This window comes from Octopus bimaculoides, chromosome 9 (assembly GCF_046866305.1).
Source record: "Octopus bimaculoides isolate indiv1 chromosome 9, ASM4686630v1, whole genome shotgun sequence".
NCBI classification, from domain to species: Eukaryota; Metazoa; Mollusca; class Cephalopoda; order Octopoda; family Octopodidae; genus Octopus; species Octopus bimaculoides.
In genome coordinates, this window is record NC_142936.1 from 69,258,618 (window position 1) to 69,283,065 (window position 24,448).

Consider the following 24,448-nt stretch of genomic DNA (forward strand, 5'->3'; position numbering starts at 1 on the left):
GGAGCTGGCCACGGATTTGGGAAGTCTAGCAATGTTTCCACTTATAAAAACAACAAAAGGACCAGACTTAGTCATATGGAACACAAAACAGAGAATAGGAATCTTGCTAGAACTGACAGTACCATGGGAAGAAAACATCGACAGTGCAGAGAAACGAAAGGAGAAGAGATATGAAAAACTAATCGAAGAGTGCAGAGAACAGGGATGGACTGTCGAGTACTACCATCTGGCAGTGGGGGCTAGAGGCGTCATTGAAAGAAAAATGACAACGCTATTCAAGAGAAGATTTGCGTTTTCAAACTCGGAACTGAGAAAATTGATCAGGAGGATACAGGAGGCGGTCGAAAAAGCCAGCTTCTATATATGGCTGAAGCGGGAAGACCGAATATGGCTTGAAAGTCATAACATGTCTAGGTGAGACAGGCTGACACTGAAGTGGCTTCGCGCCCTCCATTGTCAGTTAAAGTTCAGACAGTGTCATGTGACAACTTGCTGGGGCTACTTGCTGGAGCCTAGCAGCGGGAAGTTTAGACAGTGTCATGTGACAACTTGCTGGTGCTGCCTACTGGACCCTAGCAGCGGGAAATTTAGACAGTGTCACGTGACAACTAGCTGGGGCTGCCTGCTGGAGCCTAGCAGCAGATATAAAAAGGGGAACTTGACATGACGATCAGTCGGACGCTGACACTCGTTGATGCTGCATCGAAGAGGCCAGGGAATAGAAGAAAGAAGACACACCCAACACCAGAGCTGAAGACACCTCCGAAAGGAGGGACCCCGCCACGTCAAAACGGTAGAGGAGTAGGGGCCGAAACCGGACGTGGTTCCTCCTGATGATGTCTTGAGCTAACTGGATCCTATAAAGGAGCTGTTGTGGTAGCAGACCACGAAACATGGTTGAAATTCCTATACACACACACACCCACACACACACCCACACACCACACACACACACACACACACACACACACACACACACACACACACACACACACACACACATATATTTCGCTATAATAGATCGCTAGCCACTACACATTCTTTTTCTCTCTCCTTGTTTCTTTCTGTGTTCCTTTGTGGAAGAGCGTAGGCTTGTAACGTTAAAGTTTCCCTAGAAACCGCTGTTCTCTAATACTCTATAATAACTAGTTGCCTTGTCAGCTATGTTACATTTGTTAAAAGTTCGTTTGCTTATTTTGCTGACTACATTTTTAAAGGCAATAGGGAAGTGGTTATAATTTTTACTTTATTAATGTACCATTGGGTTTCTAATGTCAAACGTCACTTTCGCTACATCAATTAAGTCAAGTATTGGAGTAGATTAAATTCATACACTTCCGCCACAGAATTTGTGATCATTAGTGTTTGTATTGCAAAGACACTGAAGAGGCAGACATTTTACAGTGTGATTTTGAACCTAGAATCTGACTGAATTTCATCAGTCAACTTCACTCCTTTTTTTTCTGAGACAGATAAAATAAAAACTAGACAGAGGATTCACTTAATCCACAATGCTCGTTAAACCACTATGTAAAATCACCATCACCATCATTATTATTACATGTTGTTACTGTGTTGCTGTAATTTATTGTAAATCAGATCTGATCGCCTAGCCATACGATCAACGGCGTTCCAACCGTAACTGTGAATAATTTTTCATTCATAAATCATAATTCTAAGCCCACATAATCTAATATGGTCTTTCTTTTTTAAATGTAACATTGAATAATTTAGAGTAGCTTTTGCTATGATTTCTAGCAGACCTGGAAATTCCATACAGACTTTCTTCTGGGGTTGCAAATAGAAACAAGCTGACTAAAGCTGTAACTCATTACTACAAAATAATCAGCCATTTTAATCAGCCATAGCAATTTTACATAGCAGGAGTTTCTATAAAACAATGCTCTTAAAAAGGGGAAGGAAATGAGACGCCCAAATAGTTACTTTAAAAACAAAATAAATAATTGCTCATTTAGTAAATAAATAACATGTAAATTTCTAAAGACAACTATATAAACTGTCATTGTTGTTGATTGAAAGAGGCGCGATCGATAAATGTTATTTTACGCAAGTACCGATTGAATTTGTCGAAACAAATGACTATAATTATGGACTGCTAGTGCTGGGAAACTCTAGTAATAATTGTTCCAAAAATTCCCTGCTGTAATTGATAAATTATAAACCAATTTCAGACCGGACACGGTTTAATATAAACCATAATTGCGGATAGTTGTGACAAATTTCAATTCTGATCATCTTAACAACTATTGACTGTATTCAATTAAGCCGTTGATAGTCTGTCATATTAATGTGCTATTAAGATACAGTAAAGTTACAGAATTAAGTATAGCTTGCTGGGTCGTTTGAGTTTAAAATCATCTTTTAGGAATATAATTTTTCTAAAGTTTTCCGAGTTTTAAAATCTTTAGTTATAAATTATAAATTATATGGTGTCTGTAAGTTTAACAAGTCATCTTTACTTAGCTACTATTTTGCATATATCGAGTCGTTAATATGGAAACATGTGTCAAAGCAAGGTGCAAGCATACTATTAATTAAAGGTGTACTAAGCAGCGATGATTAAAATTAAGCTGTGTACATTTATAACTAACATGTTTGAGTATATTCGAACGCGGAAAGACCTTCGATGGTTTAAAGTAAAACGTGTACGAGTATATTTTACACGTTGACGCACATTTTAAACCTGCAAAATTCTTCGCTGTGGTAACTGTGTCGGAAGAGAAATTCTCCATTTTAACAATATGTGTGAAAACACACCGATCTGGGTTATGAATGATGTCAACAGACTGCAGTACATGCGTTTAGTTTAGCTAGTGAGTTACAGTGAATGCAAGCAAACCTTTTATGTTTCTAAATTGACAAATATCTAGACTAACAATTACAGATGTAGACCATACTGGAGCTGGTAGTGAGCACTGTTCAAAAACCTTGTCAGCGAGGGACCGTACAGCATTTTTTTTAATTCGAAGTCAGTGCTTGGTTATATATAGCAGAGGTAAATTCCAGATCTATTTTTCTTTTATTTTCGTTTACTTGTTGCAGTATGTCTTCTGTCATGCTGACCTAGTGTTTGAAATATCATTCTGTAATGAATTATTATAGAAAGAAAGGAGGGGAAACCCATTAAGATGGTGATATATTTATAAAATGTTGGCGTAATAATCAATAATTGGAATCAACATATCATTTAAATTATGAAGACATATTGTCTAAAGGAAGTTGGTTCTCTCCGATAACAAAAAAAGCACCAGCGATGAGATATTCATATTCGGCTCATCCAGAAAGTATTACGAATGAATAGCTATATTATAGCTTGTGCTCTTGATGTTCTATATGCATCTCCTCTTATAATAATTCTGCTTGTCGTTGCATTACTTAGCCCGTCAGTATCGCTTTCACGTGATTAGAGAGAAAGAGGGAGAAAGAAGTGGGGGAGAGAGAAAGAGGGAGAAAGAAGTGGGAGAGAGAGAAAGAAGGGGGAAGAAAAAGAGGAAGAGAGAAACGTCCATGACGTGAGGTAGAGGGAATATAATTGTAACGCTTTCCCGTTAGATGAAAGGAGAAAGAAAAAGGAGAGAGAAAAAGAAGATAAGGCGAAGAGTGAGACAGAAAGAGGAAGAAAGAAAAAGAGGCGGGGAGAAGTGTTCATGACGTGAGGTAGGGGGAACGTAGTATTTATTACGTGGTTAAAAAAGTTAGTTGAATATAGTGGAGGAAAATTAAAAATATCATTTTAGCAGAGGGGCGATGTTCTGATAGTGAAGTTAAAGAAAGGCAGAGAGAGAGAAGGAGAGAGAGAGAGAGAGGAGAGGAGAGGAGAGGAGAGGAGAGGAGAGAGAGATGATGGTGGTGGTAGTGGTAGTGGTGGAGATAGAGGTGGTGGTGGTGATTGGGTAGGGAAAAGAGTTTTTTTTAACCGAACTAAGTTTTTTTTTCTATCACCGATCACTTAACGCATGCGCATAAGTGCAATTCCGTGAAATATTCATGTTTATTTGCGTGGCAGATATATGCAATTTAACTAAAGGCTGTATCAAATGTACGGGATATTTTTGGTTTTGTTTATGGGAAAAATGGAAAAATAAGCGTGAATATTTATTTTATGAGTGCTGTGTACTAAATATAAAATTGTGCATAAAGTATATAAAGTGTATATATAAAGTACATTAAGTAATCATCGTATTCTAATTTTTTTCCTTTTTTAATGCGTAGCAGACGAGCGACTATCGTTCCATACAGACACAACACAGGCTACGCTTTCAGGGTTTTGGGATAAAGTTTTTAGAAATAACTTAATAGGTTTACCATTAATTCCGTGAAATTTCACGGGTCCTGCTAGTGAATTATTGTTAGTTCGACAGACATCAGCAAAGATCAGCAAATAAGTTGTTTGTTGATTTTCATAAACTGGAATTTGTGCTCTTGTTAGATTCCTCGGTCCGGTGGAGTAGCTTTGACTGAGGAGACACATAAGGAAGTCAAGACACAGAAGAGTTTCACAGTCCACTTATCTCAATGAATCTCATGTTATGAACACAAATCTTCTAAAGGGAACATTTGTTCTCCGATGATGGAAAAGAACTGTGATATGTATCTGAAACCTTAGATGAGTCCACATCACGGCAGGCGGCGCAAAGAGGAGCAGTTTCGTCCAACTCACTTCCGCATCAAAATCAGTACCGAAAGGAGACACCAAAATACTGAAATTGTGTGCTCCAGTGTGGCCCCAGCCTCTGGCTGAAACCAGCAAAAGTATATATGTGTGTGCGTATATATAGATATTTACAGTCGAATCTGTCAGAATGTGTTAAGAATGAATAGATAAGTTATTGTTTGGGTTCTCACTGTCTTGCAGGCACCCCATGAATTATTAATAGTAAAATTTGTTTTTAAAGAAAAGCAAACATTTTTTTAACAGTTTGCAAAATGTATACAAAATATTTAATAAAAGATAAAAGAGATAACATTCAAATAAAAGAGAAAAATCTCAAACTTAATTTTGAAAATTACATAGGATTGTCTAGTTAAATTCGAGTCGAAATGAATGTAACGAACAACAGTATCTGGCCTTGATCTTAAGTAAGGTGTATAATTTAAATATTCATAAAGATAATTTTACCAGACTAAAGCTTTTCATTCTGAAAGAAGATTAATCGATTTAGTATAATTAAATTACGAAATTTATATCTTAATGACTTATTAAGAATCGTATATTTCCTCTAACACTTCCAACCAAGCCAATCATCAGAATACCACTGTATTCTAGAACAAATACACACTCTTTTATCAAGCGTTGTTCCTATGGTTATACTACACAAATTCTCATATGCATATCCATAAAATTAATGCAAACATACACATGCTACATATACCTGCATTTATGTATGCGCTTATGTATGTATACACACACACACACACACACACACACACACACACACACACACACACACACACATACACATATATATATATTTATATATGTATATGAATAAAGAGATATGTATATTTTTTCGTTCTTGACAATTAACACGGAAAAAATAGATAAATAGTTACCAGGGTAGCAAAAAACCACACACATAAAAAGGTTGTATGTAACTCCTTGTTTTTAAATGTAGAAACTTCGGGTTTTCGTGAAATATTTTGTATAATATATATGAATAAATAAATGGAGTTGAACGCAGGTGTTTTTCAAATTCTTGTAATTCCGACACATGTTTCGAAGATATCACTGGTATTATTCCAAAGGAATAAAATGGTGTAAAACAATGTAATCTTCTCTTCAGGGAAATGAAGAAATGAAACTCGTCAATAAGACATTTAAACAGAAAATTATGGATATGTATAGTGATTAACTGAACGCTATTAAGTTTGTTTCAATGCTATTAAGTTTGTTAGAGGATATAACGCCAAAAGTAGCCTATAGAAAGAGGAGGGGCAAAAGAAAGAAAAAAACCCCAAATAAATGAGAAGTATATTACTATATGTATATTAAATAAAACCATATAGACTTGGAAAAAGATATATCTAGTGAATGTGGAATGTAAGAAGAAAATTAATGTTTAAATTATATATAATGATAGATATCACATATATGAACTAAAGTTGTGCTTCTGCCAATGTTTACATCAGTATGCACGCTCTATAACCGTGTTTACAAGGGGATATTTAGAAAAAAGAATAAAAAATAGTTCAGAATTACAGAGAAGACAGAATTCCTTGCCTTTGTCATGAGGTATCGAGATTGAGAGAATCAACCAATCTAAATTAAATTGTTTATGTGGTCTTTTAGATACCAAATTAATTTACTATGCCCTGTACTGTTACGTTTATTCCTATCCCTAAATGTAGAGTAATGATTAGAAATTCTTTTAGATAACTGAGAAGATGAGCTGCCTGTATTAAAAATATACTTCATTACCAGACGTAATTTTACACAGATATATAGAATTTTTAATTGTAGAGTTACTTGACATAAACTTGATTCTGTTGTAATTGACTTCAAATACAATAACCTTGTCATTAATATTTCTAGAGGGATGGATGGTATTAGCTAAATTAATGTTAGTATTAGTAAATGTATCAATACTTAACAGGTTAATATTATGTGAAGAGATAATTTGTAAGAGATTTTTTGTGTTGGAAAAACCAATCCTAACCGTGTGAGTTGGTAATAGAGTAATACCTAGAATTCTTTGGAAAATTCCTAATAATAGCTTCACGAAACTGCAAAGGAAGATTAGATTTAATTTGCCTCCTATAAGGAATAATTAACCAAATAGTTTTACTATTAGTTACCTTATTTCTAGCGTAACTATCTTTGAAAGACATAGATTTACCGTTAGAACGAAAATAGATTAAATAAGGGTTATCTCCCTTCCTCTGTTTGGCGTTGGCATTTAAATTAAAATTGATATCGTTTATATCCTTACAACTAGATTTCATATCTCCATTAGTAAAGGTAGAATAAGATTGGATAAAATTAACATAGGTAACTTTCTCTGTGTAACCTGCTTTAAGTAAAGCAGAATTATAAAATTATAAAATTCGGCCTTATCATTGAAAATTTCAACCTTAGCAGATAATTTAGACAATCTAAATGAAATATTCTTAACTAAGTTCCTAGTAGATTGCCTTAGAATGATTACTGAATTTGCTAATATACTTAAGATTGGTCGATGGTTTGTGGTATGGGAGGTACGAGTTATTGTGTAAGTTAAGTGTAATATCTAAAAAGTTGGCCTTTGTTACATCATCATCAAAAACGATGCTTAACCAAACTATTCTCAACTTTTTGTACTTTTTGGTCGGAAACATTTTGAAGGTAAAGTAAACAATCATCACGATATAGGTTTACCATTTCAAAAAGTATATATATCCAGACTAAATCAGCTACTTGTGCTGAATCATAAATTCCCATTCTCTTTCTATAGGCTGCCTTTGGCGTTATATCCTCTAAGTTTTTTTTTGAAATAAACTTAATAGCGTTCAGTTAATCACTATACATATCCATAATCTTCTGTTAAAATGTCTTATTGACGTGTTTCATTTCTTCATTTCATTGAAGAAAAGATTACATTGCTCTGCACCGTTTTATTCCTTTGGAATAATACCATGTCTCGGAAGTATAAGAATTGGAATAATACCTCCGTTTAACTCCATTTATATATATATATATATATATATATATATATATATATATATATATATATATATATACGCACACACATGTATTTTTACTTTTACTGGTTTTGGCCAGAGGTTGGGGCCATACTGAAGCACAAACTTTCAGTGTTTTGCTGTCTCCTTTCGGTACTGTTTTTGGTGCAGAAGTGAGTTGGACGAAGCTGCCCCTCTTTGTGCCTCCTGCCGTGATGTGGTCTCATCTGAGATTTCAAATGGAAATTTGTCCAAGTTCTTTTTGAAGGTTTCAACATCTACACCTTTCAGATCTCCTAGGTTCATTAGCATGATGTTAAACAGTTGTGGTCTCCTGAAACCCAAGCTATCGCAATACTGGTTCCTTATCTGAGATGATGAAAACGGTATCTTTGGTATTATACAGTGCCGTCCACTTCAGTGGTTGGTATAGCTTTTAATTCCAAAGTTGGGAGTATATATATATATATATATATATATATATATATATATATATATATATATATATATATATATATATATATATATATATATATATATATATATATATGTATATATATATATGTATGTATGTATGTATGTATGTATGTATGTATGTATGTATGTATGCATGTAAGTATATATATATGTATGTATGTGCGTGCGTGCGGGTGTCTACTTCAGAGGCTTATAAAAGCAGATTGGATGTTACAATGCTATATAACAGTGGGATATCAAGGAAATGACAATTACCTAATTCTATACAGACACTTTAAGAATCTCTCTCTTACCTCAATACCGAATCCACGCAATGTCTTGATTTCTATTTGAAATCAAATTCGATACCATACTGTATTGATGATGATTTTCTAATATTCTCGTATTACATCAACTTACAGCACTTGAGCATTGATTTTATGAAATATATCCGTTTCCTGGCACAGCTATACGTTGAACACAGCAAATTCTTATGGAAAACATACTGAAGTGGTTTCTTGTTAACTTTTCGAGCTACGTAAAGTTCTAGATTTCCTTTTGGAGAAAATAATGGGATTTGAGATATCGTGCCTTCTTAAAAGCATTAATAGTATAAGATACAGAATTAGTACAATAATTGAAACCGGAGTAAAAATTTACTTCGACAATATTTCAGATTATGTTTTCTTTTATTCTGTGCCAGGTAAGAAATAATGAAATAAGAATAATCCATATACACTACGGTTATCGTTCATAAAAAAGCTATTGGAGTAATCTAAGTGACAAAATATTGTAATCAGTAGTAATCAGTAACGCCATCGTGGCTACTAATATATACAACCTTTATTGGTACAGCGTGAAATTGGAAGGTGACAATAATATGCAATTTTCTATAAAATAACCATAAAATATACATAACATTAATCGAAAGCATATTAATTGGGATCAATGGCTGAAGCATCACGGCAGAAAAAAGCATTTTAAGAATATAATATTATAACTTGTAATGTGGTATTATGATGTCTTCCTTCAGGACATTAAGCAGGAAGCAATTAAATTCATTTGGAATTTAGTGTTATTAGGTGCATGCCAATAACAACGGAGAAATTTCGACTATAATTTACAATAGAAAAACTAGGTCGTTTGTAACGATACTTTTTAATAAGCAGATGGCAAGGGTGGAGCGAAGGTTTATCACCACGAGAACAAATCAATAAGTGATACGCAAACTCGACAAAACTGTTGTAATATACATATATATATATGTACACACATACACACACATGCACACACACATATATATGAGGAGGCGTTTCGAAAATGAGGCAATATATATATATATATATATATATATATATATATATATATATATATATATATATATATATATATATATATATATATATATATATTGCCTCATTTTCGAAACGCCTAGTTTTAGAATAGAGGCAGCTGATGAAGGAATAATTTCAAGTGGCTTGTTTGTTTTGCTATGTGTTCGTTCTGTTGTCTGTAAACAAAGTCCATTTTGTTTTTATGCTCCCGTTCATTTTTCTAATGTCCTGTACCCGAATATGCATCTATATATACATGTAGATGTTGGTATTCATGCATCTGCTTATATATCATTTATATATATATATATATATATATATATATATATATATATATATATATAGAGAGAGAGAGAGAGAGAGAGGTTAAAATAAAAAAAATTAAAGAGCAAAACAATTAGTACCACTCAAAATGCATTTAACTTAGAGAATGTATGTTTATATTTTCTATCTAATGCCAATCGTTTGTTCTTTCAGTTTTAATTCGAAATTACATCCACCTCGATAGGCTACACTACACTTTTCAGTTGCAGATCAAGCCGGACTTTCAGTTGTCCACCAAACAGAGCACTCATAGTATATACCTATTACCCTGTGTCACTTGAAAAAGACTCCATCTATATTCACTTTCTGAAGTGGCTGTGTGGTAGGTGGCTTGCTTCCCAACCACATGGTTCTGGGTTCAGTCCCATCACGTGGCACCTTGGACAAGTGACTTCTACTATCGCTTCGGGCCGACAAAAGCCTTGTGAGTGGATTTGGTAGACGGAAACTGAAAGAAGCCCGTCGTATATATATATATATATACAAGAATAAGAGCAGGGAATCGTCAATTAATAATAGAATTAATAATTAACAATTTTGCCAAGTAGTTCAGTATGAAAAAACCTTTATCGGTAAAACCATTTATCATCATAAATATACAGAGATTAGCATTGAGTTGCTTCTCCAACATACTGAAAATTTAGAAATAGCAGTAAAAGAACTACTGATTCTAAACTACAAATTTTTCTCTAAACGGATGGCGATATTTATGGCACACATAGAACAAAAAACCGGAGGGAAAGGCATAAACAAAACAAGTCTTTAGTTAATCGGATACGATCGTTTCATGGTTAAGAGAATGAAAATTTCTCTATTCCAAATCTTCAGTCCGATATTCTGATAAATTTTAAAGTGTCTCTAAAAAAATTCACGGTAATCTTTGGCCATGCGACACCAAAAATCAACGATAAGAAAGGCACTTACGAATTCATCGGCTAGTAAGTTCAGGCATCCCACCTCAAAGAAATCTATTCCATGTGCGTCACAAATAGTCCCGTATGAAAAAAAGTCCCGTGTGGAGGGATTACGGTTTAACCATCTAACTTAGAGGTATCAAATATAAAATATACAAGAATAAGAGCAGGGAATCGTCAGTTAATAATAGAATTAATAATTAACAATTTTGCCAAGTAGTTCAGTATGAAAAAACCTTTATCGGTAAAACCATTTATCATCATAAATATACAGGGATTAGCATTGAGTTGCTTCTCCAACATACTGAAAATTTAGAAATGGCAGTAAAAGAACTACTGATTCTAAACTACAAATTTTTCTCTAAACGGATGGCGATATGTATGGCACACATAGAACAAAAAAACACTTTAGAGACACTTTCAAATTTATCAGAATATCGGACTGAAGATTTGGAATAGAGAAATTTTCATTCTCTTAACCATGAAACGATCGTATCCGATTAACTAAAGACTTGTTTTGTTTATGCCTTTCCCTCCGGTAATTTGTTCTATGTGTGCCATAAATATCGCCATCCGTTTAGAGAAAAATTTGTAGTTTAGAATCAGTAGTTCTGTTACTGCTATTTCTAAATTTTCAGTATGTTGGAGAAGTAACTCAATGCTAATCCCTGTATATTTATGATGATAAATGGTTTTACTGATAAAGGTTTTTTCATACTGAACTACTTGGCAAAATTGTTAATTATTAATTCTATTATTAATTGACGATTCCCTGCCCTTATTCTTGTATATTTTATATTTGATACCTCTAAGTTAGATGGTTAAACTGTAATCCCTCCACACGGGACTTTTTTTCATACGGGACTATTTGTGACGCACATGGAATAGATTTCTTTGAGGTGGGATGCCTGAACTTACTAGCCGATGAATTCGTAAGTGCCTTTCTTATCGTTGATTTTTGGTGTCGCATGGCCAAAGATTACCGTGAATTTTTTTAGAGACACTTTCAAATCTATCAGAATATCGGACTGAAGATTTGGAATAGAGAAATTTTCATTCTCTTAACCATGAAACGATCGTATCCGATTAACTAAAGACTTGTTTTGTTTATGCCTTTCCCTCCGGTTTTTTGTTCTATGTGTGCCATAAATATCGCCATCCGTTTAGAGAAAAATTTGTAGTTTAGAATCAGTAGTTCTTTTACTGCTATTTCTAAATTTTCAGTATGTTGGAGAACCAACTCAATGCTAATCCCTGTATATTTATGATTATATATATATATATATATATATATATATATATATATGTATGTGTGTCTGTTTTCGTCCCCGAAACTTAGCGGTTTCGAATCTCCTTGATAACTACGTCAAGGGTTCGCGTATCCGTGGAGTGCTCAGCCACTTGAATATTAATTTCATGAGCAGGTTGTTCCGTTGAACAGATCAACTGAAAACCCTCGTCGTTGTATGAAATATTAAAATAAATGATTTGCTTGCACCTACTTTTAGCTACTTCTATGTATCATTTTGAATGTCTGTTTAAATTATATTCTCTGATACCAGTATAAACATCATTAATACCATGGAAATTAAAGACCATATCTCTCTGTTCAGTACTGATTGAGACCTAAGCAATCTAAGTTTCTCGGCTCCTTGAAACTCTCAAGTATTATGAAATAAATCTCAATTTGTTAACCGAATCTTTCACCGAAGCAATTAAAATTGCAGTAATGAAGATTATTACAATAACTCCTCTCAAATCTTGAAAACCCTTTGTATCCTCTTAGTAATTACTATGCATGTAAAAATACCAACCTAAAAACTCGGGGTATTTGGGCAACTTTAAGAAACATCTAGCAATCCATGATATCTGAGTTTTTCACTTAAAATTGAAGAAGGTGATAGGTTCTATTTCCAAGTGCCTATATTTGAACCGATTAGGAGTCGCATGTATACCACAGAATAGCAAATTGTAGCATGACAGTTATTCAGTCAAATTGATTTAGGGTCATACTCAGATGTACAATAACATACAAGAGAATTCTAGAGGTCATTGAGCAGGTATTGTAAGGCAGAGTAAAAGTGGCATTGTTCAATGATTGTAGGAAAGATCAAAAGTGGCATTGTTCGATGATTTCTGTGAAACTCTGCCTAGTAATCTGGCTGGGAGTGAACGCGAGGACTCTAGTTATGTGCTACTCAGGTTTAAAATAGTAAGATGTTATATTTTTATGATATATTCAATGATCGTGTCGTTTACTGTTGAAATGAAAATGATTAACATAATATCACAGGATAATATTTTAAGATCAGTGTTCATAGAATCAGTTCAGTGAGATGTCTAGGCTGTATGCAGATGAAGTCGAAAGATTAGAAAAAGACGAAGGAAGCTGTCTTTTTCGTAAGCCTTTGTTGGATATGAAGGCAAATAGCTCATTGGTGCGTTAAAAGAAAAGCAATGTAGACAAAACTAGAGCTGACAGAATTTAGGTTGGATGTAGATGTTGCGATACTGAGATGAAAAATTAAGTCACCTATGCAAAAGATGAAATACTGATGGAATTCGCAAGGCAGACACGAAAGCTTTGCCGATGTCAAGAACAGCAACAATGCTTTCACCAAACATCTCGATAGCAAAAACGCACTGGTGAGTGATATAAGAAAGTGCGCAAACTTTACACCTGGTTTCTAAAGAGAAGAGAGACTCCAGTTGTTTTAGAAGGTTCTTTTTGTAGTTAGGTAAACATGTAATTAATGAATATCTATTATGCAAGTAAGGGTATTATGAATATGATTTCCTCATACAAACTCAGTCTTCGTCAACGCTATATAACGTGCAAAAATAGTGTGTCATCATCTCATTCCAAAATCTTTGATACATGCTCCTATTTTAAGTATATTTTGGGAAATCGCACATTTTGCTCGTCGGTTACCGCACCAAAATTTTTAGAAAGAAATCTAGATGACAATATAAGAACATCTTTCAGTCTACTTCATTATTGCCATTAATGCTATTAAAACTCCATTTGCAGGAGTTTTATTAATTCCTTCAATGTTTTGCATAACAATTTCAAGGGCTGTTGAGAGTCTTTAATTCCTTTGTATTTAAGGATACGATCAAATCAAATATAATATTAAAATATCCCCAGATGGTGATTACACAAAACGATCCCTTTAACTTTGTCGCTCTACTTTTGAGAAATATTTACAAAGGTACTGAAATTTTTCCTGAAATGTCTTTACTCATACCTTTATCAAACATTTTAATAAAACCACGCTTAATTGAAAGAAATGGTAGAAATACTTCTAAAGGATAGATTGAATACTAATTCGTTATGTTGAGCTTAATGAACAGTCATGTTTAATGTAGTGATATGTGCTAGAGTGATTATCCCTTAGGTATTAGAAACAACAGTATTTTATAAATCCTGCTTGCATGCCAATAAAGCCGGTAAATCCTGCTTGGCATGCCAATTAAATAACTTTGAAATTTTCACAGTGATTCCTTTGATGAAAACTGTATTGAAAGTATCAAACAGCATATCCATGTTAACCTATGTCCTTTTTAGTTAAACAAACTAGGCAACGGGGATTTATGGCTTTACGTTTCCATTAACAGCTTTCAGGTGATGAATCGATGGAGAGGCATCTATCTGAAATAATTTTGTGAAAAGAACATTGATGGCATAGCAGTTGTATAGTGGACAATGTATTGTTAAGTATATTGCCAAATTGAAATTTGGTTTTCAATGGAAATTTACTCACAAAGTTTGGTCACGGTAGATCACCTCCTTTCAGTCTGAGGCAGCAAGCAGCATTTACTCTTTCGACTGTGATAAGTATCAAACAAAACCAATAAAATACTTTTGAGTAAATAACCATAGTTCTGAATTTTCTTCAGATGTTTGTTAGGGATTTGTAGAAGCTACAGCACCTTTGGGGGAAGGAACCGTACCTTCTTTATCACCAACTATTTCATCAACTATAGAAGTTCGTTCATTACTTGGGGGAAAGAAGAAATGGATGTTGTTTCATAATGATACAGGAGTCTGATTACTGAATACAAAATTGAGTAAACATCTTATCTCTGTCCTTTTTTTTTTGTAGTAGCGTCTACCATGAAGATCATTTTGTGTTCTCTCCATGTCATGGACATATCAAAGGAAATTGATCTCGACTTTCTGTTTATTTAGTCATATCATGAATTTGAAAACTCAGAGCAGATTCGACCTGGTACCATTGTTTTTGGTCATATGTATGACAACCAAAGTATATCTCGTATATTTTTATAAGATTCGTTGTGCTTTAGTTGTATATAAACATAGCAGAAAAAAAACTGAACGAACTTTAAATTCAGGAGGTAATGACTGGGGGGAGTTATTCTGATAATCTTCATTAGTGCAATTTTAATTGCCTGGGGAGCAATAATCTGATGTACTAATTCAATAACTGAAGACAGTTCATCAGTGTTAAACTTGTATTAAAAGATTATCACAGCTGGTATGTATAAAGATATACAGATATATTTAATTTCTTCGGGAGTGGGTGTAGTATTGTATACTGTTTTAGTAAAGACATCATGGCACAATGACAGATGCAAAACGATGGCAATTTTCTATTGCATCTTGAGGCTTTCAAGGATTGATTGTAAGTTTTATTAGGCATTTCATAACTAGCTCCTGCTTTAGGTTTGCAAAAACATAACCTTTGACATGTGATGTGCTGCAACAGTCACAAATCAAAGAGATGCTACACTTTATCTTATCTTTTTTCCGACTCTTAAACGATCTTGCGAAATCATCAGTCCATAATTTCTAATTTAAGGAGAAGGCTAGCAATTTCGTGCAGAGCTGGCTGGTTGATTACATTCCTTATTACATTGCTTTACTTTTATCGACTCCGGAGCGATAAAATGCAGAGTTCAGTCGGTGGGTTTTGAACTCAGAACGAAAAGTACTTGAAGAGATTTTCGTAAGTTTTAAACGAACCAACTATTCTATCATTTCACCGTTCATTAGTGGTAATGCTAAATAATTAGATATTTAGTGATGACTTCTTTACTTCAATGAAACGAGTGACTATGATATACAATTGTTCTTTCATTTCTCCTTTGAACTATAATAAACTGTCGCTATCTAAACGTTTTAAAAGAATGCTTTGTATTCTACAGAGATGATGACATTAACAGCAGTGCTTTTCTTTTAAATTAATTAAAAAAATGCAATTACTGATGTTTACCAATAAGTTAAATGATTAAAAGATTTTATATCAATTTAAAATTGAGATCAACATTGAATTTATACATAGAGAGTAAATATTAATTAAATTTTTTAATATTTCTGCTTATAATTTTTGTCTGTATGTAAAATGAAAAAAGAAATTATTATTTTATCATCATCATCGTCGTCGTCGTCGTCGTCGTCGTCGTCGATGCTGTTGTTGTTGTTGTTATTATTATTATTATTATTATTATTATTATTATTATTATTATTATTATTATTATTATTATTATTATTATTATTATTATTATTATTATTTTTATTATTATTATTTTTCTGCACTGGATGTGCTTCGCGTCGGTTCCTAAAATATCAGTTGTTATTACTGAAAATATGTTGTGTTGCTAAAATGTTTTTGAAATTTCTTTTAATAAGGACCTGTAGTTCAATGGGCGAAGAGTAGAACAACAAATGAAGGCTTGAAAGGGTATATTTCATGTAACAAAAAGTTTTACAATCTCAGATATAATCTTGTTTAAAATCATAGGCTACTAAAACTCATACCCTATAGATTGGGTGACGTGGTTGGAGGAGAAATGGTTCCTTTCACTATAATCTTCCTAGCGGAGATTATGTTCCCCTTTACTCAAACATCGTCACAGTTACTCAACTTAGTTGTTGGTTGAAGAGAGAAAACGCAATTGATAGAGATTACAAACTGAAGCGAAGAGAACAATGCAGTGTAATTTAATGTAAAACTGACTCTGTGTCTTATGTGACATAGTCTTTGTACTGCCTTCACTCTTCATGGTCTTTAGACCCTTCTAATCAATAAAAGGATTTCATTTTATCGGTTTATTATATTTTTATTTCGTGTTTTCACTATAAAACCAAGCACAGTTATGGGTAACTTCATGCGTTCAGTGTAGTTCTTCCATCATATTGAAATGCCCCATGCAAAATGTTTGCAATATCTACAAGTGGTATATTTCACCTGTTGTGTATTTGTGCAATGTCATGAGCGTTAGAATATATTTCTCTGCTTGTATTTTAGTAATTCCCAAGATATCTCTTATTATAAGGATTGTCTCTGTTTCCAATACTCAAAATCTAGTTATCTCTAGTAATAGAAATGGTGTTTCATAATTGAATATATATATATATAATAGCATATACAATTTATTATTTATATATATTTGCGAAATGAAGATATATAGTAATATGGGCATTTTATAATTGATTAGTGTCTTATATTTTATTATGTTGCAGTACATTGTTAGTGCTCTCATACAGACTTTCGGAGAAAGAACAGATACCATTAAGATTATTATGGAAGAATACCGTAGTGATGGTTTATTGTCAAACCTATGTTTAAAAAAATCAATAAGTGATTATCTAGTGTTTCACTGTATCAATAAAAACCAAGGGACTTCTATTTACACATAGTTCTATCATTCAATGAAAACACATATGTCGTATCTCAAAAAATAAGTCTTTAGGAATAATGATTACTATTTATAAAAACCAGGGAACTTTAGGACTCTAAATGATTCAGAGTATTGTTTGTTTACTGTTATCGAGAAAACTGAGTTAAGTTAATTACATCTTTTTTCAGTATTTTTAGTCCAAATATTCACATTACGACAATCGATTGGAATATCTTTCAATCGTTCATTACGAAATGTCGAGTGGTACAACAGAGAATAAAGAGTTAACTTGAGAATCACAACGAGCTTAGAAAGAGAAATATTTAATGAACAACGAAGGAAGGATTCATTAAATCAGTTATAAAATCCAAATTTACCCAAATTATAATGTGAAATTAATGGAATGAAAAGAGAACAGGAATTTCAAATGACGAAATCACCTTTATTAGCTTATAGCTATTTCTGTTGTAAGATGCAATGCACTCAGTGCCCAGTGATTCTACATTACTTTATGGCTTCATTTGAACGCTTAAAATGAAGTGCATATTTATTTGAGAAAGCATTTAAATACAGCTCTGAGTACGCCGTAATATAGCAGAAACAGTTGTAAGCTAATGAAGTTGATTTCGTAATTCTTGCTCCCAGGTCTTTCCATTAATTTCATATTATGATCTGTAGTTGCCTAACGCTTTAATCCGAAACATATGTATATTGAGTTCTAACAGTAAGTTATAAACATCGCTATGCCTAAGAGAAATCTTAGAATACATTTTATAAAAAAGTGTTAGAAATACAAAAAAAAAAAAAAAAAAAAAAAAATTTCTAACACAGATTGAAAAAGGTTGAGAATGTTCCTGCGAAAGTATATTTCTTTCAGAGCTTAACATCACTGAAGCTGGATAGATTCGATTAAGTGAACTTTTGGTCGTATTCTCTATTTCATGTAATTAAATCAAAAATTGGAGGTTCAGTCGTTAAAATGTGAATAAAGATCGATTTTCATCCGAGTCATTAAAATAGGACGAGAACAATAAAGTAATAGACCACACCCTACAAAATATAAAAAGTGTTTGTAATATCAGAAAAAAAACAACAGTGTTTTAAGGTCATTAATTTTAAAACATCAGTGATGATAATTTTAATGATGTATGAAACTTTCAGGTCAGCAATTTATCAGGAGGAAGGATGAAGAGGCGATTGTTTTAATTGCAGTATGTTTCGGTAACGTATTTTATCGACTATGAAATAGCAACGAGGCGTAGCTGAACGCTAGAAAAGTTTCAACATAACTTCATCATAACTTCCTGATTCTATCATCTACCACCCAAAAAGTGATAATTCCTAACAAAACAAAATTTAAGAGTGTGTTAGTCGATTCTGTCGACCGCGGTCCACAACTGGTATATTATGTTATTAATACCGGATGAATGACGAGCGACGTTGACTTTGGTTGGATTTGAACGTAAAAAAAACAAACAATAACGCAAAGCATTTGTCTGACGCTCTAATAACACAACTACTTCGCGACCTTTAACCTTTCTAAGATAAGCACAAGGACAGAAATTTTGAAGGCGGAACTATCGATCATTTCAACCCCAGTAAACGGCAGTTACTTTGATTACTGTCCCTGAAAGGATGGAGTACAAGGCTATTGGCTGAAAAACTTTACACAGATGAAAGGATCGCTGTGCAACTTGGTGACTGCTTGCAGGAAGGTCACGTCCCTGCCTGGATGACAAGTGGACGAACGCTGCTATGCCCCCAGGATCCCTTGAAAGAGAACTTTGCATCAAGTTTTCGATCTATAACCTGTCTGCCACTAATGTAGAAGCTTATGACCAGTGTCTTGGAGGAAAGGATACAGGAAACAAATTAGGGCAAGAAAAGATCACTTACTAGTTGATAAAATGATAATTAGAAATTGTAGACGCAGATTGACGGAAGTGAATGTAGCATGGCTAGATTACTAAAAAGCATATGACTTGGGACCACACAGTTGGATAAGTAAAACAATAAGCATGTTTGGAATAACAAAAAAACATGGGGAAAATGCTTAATGAAAGTACAAAACACTGGAATACTGAATTGATCGGAGGAAAACAAAAACGCGGAAAAGAGAACATGAGACGTGGAATATTCGAAGGTGATAGTTTATGTCTATTACTATTCGTATTGGCCAAGACACTGCTCACTATGATACTACGAAGAGTTGAAGTTGCTTACTATTTGGGAAAAGGAAATGGTCTGATAAATCATCTCCTTTAAATGAATGATATAAAGGTTTATGCGAAAATTGAGAAACAGCTTGAAAATCTTATACATACTAACCGCATTTTCCTCAGATGACATAGGTGTGGAATTTGGGACAGAAAAGTGCGCTATATTGAATGACCAAATCCAAGTAACGATGAGATTTTGTTCCACCAGGGCCTGCAAGACGTTCTCGTCAAGTTCTGCAGATCTTCCAGGACAAGGCTCATCTTCTAGGCTGTAGTTTCCGGCACGGAATTTCTGGAACTACCGTTGACACTGGCTTACGCTTATTGTCTGATCCCCATATACTGCATTAATATTCCTCGCAGCTTCCGTTGCGTTCTTGTCTTTACTGAATTTATGAAGTCACTTCCATTATAGCTTTGAAAAATTAGCTGTTAAAATCGAACTGCACTCTTCAAAACTTGCACTAAGAATAAATTCAAGGTAAAATTACTATCTGATTTATAGCAAGCTGATGCAGGTAGTTTATCCCATCCCCCTCCGATGTTTAGTTCATGCAATTAAAAAGACCGCATTATTTATGGGACGTTTCAGTATATATCTGTATGTATACATACATACATATACAGACACACACGCGCGCGTGTAAACACAAATACACACACATACAGAACGCATGTATGTATGTATGTATGTGTATGCATTTATGTATATGTGAATTATATCTTAAATCCATAGTTTACAACGATAAATAAATCGAAGTTTTTTATGTTCTTTAAAAAGTCCCAAATTTTCTGTATCATTTTTATTCTCTTGTTTTTTTGTTTAAACCGTAATTAGCAAAATGGAAGGCAAGACATATTTTGCATAAAACTTTATCTACATGCTATTAATGGTAGAAGTTATATAAGTTGCCAGAAGCTATATTTTTGCTTACACACACAGACACACAGACACGCACACACACAGAGGTACACGCACGCCCGTATACCCGCATATACATATATATATATATATAATATATATATATATATATATATATATATATATATATATATATATATATATATATATATATATATATATATATATATATATATATAGGAATTTGCAAAAGAAAAGCATAAAAGTAAGGCTTAAAGAGGACAAACATTATTGAAGTCTACTAATTATTAAATATTAAAAGACAAAAGAACAACCCCCAGTTAGATATATAATCTATCTAAATTTATCAATGAAAGTGATCTAAGATTGCTAAAGAGACAAGGAAAAACTGATAATTACGACTAATGTTTTCTTATAGCTATCGAAAAAAGCAATTTACTAATGAGACTGGTGAATGTTGTGTAAAACAATAAAAGATTTGCAGATATGTAATGCGCATGCGCGCTATTATATATAACATTGATTGTCTGTGTGATGTATCAGAAAAATTTCCTCAGGGTATATTTTATAAGAACGTTCTATTGGTATGTCAACTAAAGCATGTGGCTAAGAAACCAAGAGAAAAAATAAAAAAAACAACGCATAGAAGAAGTAATGAAGTTCTGATGCCAAAACTACAAGATTAAAGAATGGAAATCACTTAATGTGTACATCAATATAACTTAAGCGTTTGTGTAGAATGTGTGTCGATATAATTATGCACGCATATATACATGCGCGTACACACACGCACATAAACACGCATACCCAAATGCACACGTAAACACATTCATATCTGTACACACACACGAACACACAGACACACGCACACACAAACACACAGACACCCTCACTCACGCACATACACACACACCCTCACACACTTGAACACTCAGTGAAAGTGTGCGACTTAGTGGTTTGAATATTGAGCTCACGATTATGAGTTCCATTGCCGGCGGCTCGTTGTGTCCTTGAACAGAAGACTTTAATTCATGTTGCTCCAGTCCACTTAGCTGGCAGAAATGAGTTGTACCTGCAATTCAAAGGGCCATCCTTGCCACATCTTGTGTCACGATGAGTCTCTTGGAACAAATAGAGAGAATCCTTCTGTTATTGAATTCTTACTGAAACAACAACACAAAGAATACTGCAAATAACTGCCAAGTCTAAACATAATTAGTCGGATATTGTTTGAGACAGACAAGAAACAGTATGTGCCGTCAGAGAGGTCAACTCTCCTGCGGATATGAATATCTCTTTGAAAAAAAATCAGACAGAAAGAGGAAAAATATGGACAACCGCTGCGAAACATTCATCTAAATGCAGATTATGAAATCACATTTATAGCAATAATAACTCGATCACTCGATTTTGTAAGAGAATATCTGAGTGACAATCAAAGCCAAGCTAGGATTTTCAGAGAAAGAAATCAACAAACTAACTCGCATATTACAAACACAATGTGTAAGCGGAACAGTAAATATATGCAAGACTTTTCTCTAGGTTAAATAGTGAGATTGTTTATGTTATCTACATTCCAGTGATAGAGCATATAACTTCGTTAGAAACCATGTTCTGTAACCGGCAAAATTCACTGCAGAGAATTATTTTCTGCAGGATTATTTCCAGTATTTTGGCGCGCCAAAACGAAAACTTTTGAAATATGACCCCAAATGTAATTGGTAGAATTATATGTATGCTCAATCGAATGCGGATGTCTCGTGTATAGTTCTGCAAATTATATATTGCTATGACGATCAAACTGATGAATTGCAGGAATTTACGTGAGTATTACGTAAGTGGTAACAATGAAACAGGGTTTGTGATTAATTTTTATATCTGTGATATTATGATTAATCTTTGCATCTTTTCATTTGTCTTGCTCGCTTACGTTCTGGCGTTTGCTGAATTTTCTTGAGAACAATTTTTTCTTAGTGGTCAGACCATATGGGGTCTACATCTAGCATAACGGATGTCCACTTAGTGGTCATCCCTTTTATATGTATATATATATATATATATATATATATCTTCTATCTTTTCTTTCAGTTTTTGTCTAGCAAATATAACAATGCTTTGTTCGGTGCGACGCTACAGTAGAAGACGCTCACCTTAGAAGCCATATATGTATGTATATATGTATGTATGTATGTATGTATGTATGTATGTATGTATGTATGTATGTATGTATGCATGTATGTATATATGTATGTATGTATGTATAGATGTATGTATGTATGTATGTATATATATATATGTATGTATGTATCTATGTGTGTGTGGGGAGTATATATATATATATATAACTATATATATTCTTGCTGATATATTTATGTCATTATGTACATGTGTGTGTGTGTGTGTGTGTGTAGATTTATTTATATATATCTTATATGTACAGCAAAAAATTAGATTCCGATGAATTAGGTACTTAAGTTGAGTCACCAGAATTTAGTGCGGTATTATCCATACAGTTTCAAAATAAGGTGATTAAAATCAAAATAAGCAACAGGTTATCCAATGGTAATGCAGTACGGTCGTTTCAAGCGAGTCCATTTAATTGAACAATGCAACCATTACATCAATTTAAATGCAGAGCTCTTCTCAGCTGCATAAATACATAGAGTTAAATTAAATTAAAACAGATGAACACATTTGTATAATTTTACCTAAAACCTCCTAAAAGGTAAAGAGTTAGACAAAGAACATGCTGTCTTCACTTCAGCTTAGAAGCTACTAAGGTTTCAGGAATATATATATATATATATATAAAGATATAGATATATACATATATATATGTATATGACTATGTATGTGCGTATATATATATATATATGTATATATATATATATATATATATATATATATATATATATATATATATATATATATATATATATATATATATATATATATATATATATATATATATATATATATATATACATTCATACATATGTACATGCATACATACGTTCATACATACATACATACATACATACACACTCAGGCACGCATATGTTCTGATATACTGGAAGGAATATACCATTACACTCTAGGTACGATACACAAACCAACGATTGTCGTTTCGATTTTACTTGTATTTTTTTCCCCGGAAAGATTTCGTCTCACTATTCCTTTCAATGGGTTTTGATTTTCAAAGGATTTTCTTTTCTCGACCTTTTACCATTTTCATGTGTGTTATTGTATTGTATTGCCTCTCTAAAGCATGCATGTGATAGATGATGTCGTATAATTTTAGTCGTTATTTATTTATTGAAGTTAAGGCTTCTCACATTTATTCCTATGTATTAGTTGTGTGCACGAATATAGCAAGCTGATACTGCTTCCTGATTGTGTATAGCCTCTTCAGTCTATCGTAATGTGGGGGTCTTTTGGATCTGTAGAAATGATCGATATTAAAGAAAAATAGTAATATAAATTGCTGTACAAACAAAACACAACCTATCCCTGCTTTATATAAGAATAAGGATGCCATAAGACCACCTCGAACATACACTCATGCACGCACGCGACGTTGACAATAGCTAAAGAATGCAACATAAAAAATATATATATGATATCACAACACAGAGGTGCAAAAATGAGAAAACGAATGTATCGTTTTGATAGTTAAAATCCATTCAAGAGGTCACAAGAAAAGCATGGATGAAAAAAAAACAAAAAAAAATGAAACGGCGAGTGACGAGTATGTTTGTAGATTTTAATAATGGAATTATTTCGAAGTATAACAATACTGCTTTTATTTGTTGCTAAGCAAACAATACAAAATTTACATTCATACATACAAATATATATATATATACAAACATAAATATATACATACGCATATATATAAATGCATACATACATACATACATACATACATATAATATCTGTCTATCTATACACATACATTTATATACATTTATATATATGCATATATATCTTATTTAT

General features: G+C 33.2%; 1 long non-coding RNA gene across 1 annotated transcript in view; it reads right to left on the reverse strand.

The window, feature by feature from the left end:
• Nucleotides 1-16,835: 16,835 nt before the first annotated feature.
• Nucleotides 16,836-24,448, reverse strand: part of LOC106868049 (uncharacterized) — a 40,137-nt gene continuing 32,524 nt past the window's right edge. The window contains exons 3-5 of the long non-coding RNA XR_008264823.2: nt 21,427-21,615; nt 19,679-20,033; nt 16,836-18,400 (exon numbers count right to left, since the gene is read on the reverse strand). This is a non-coding gene — a long non-coding RNA (uncharacterized LOC106868049). The remainder of the gene's footprint in view (nt 18,401-19,678; nt 20,034-21,426; nt 21,616-24,448) is intronic.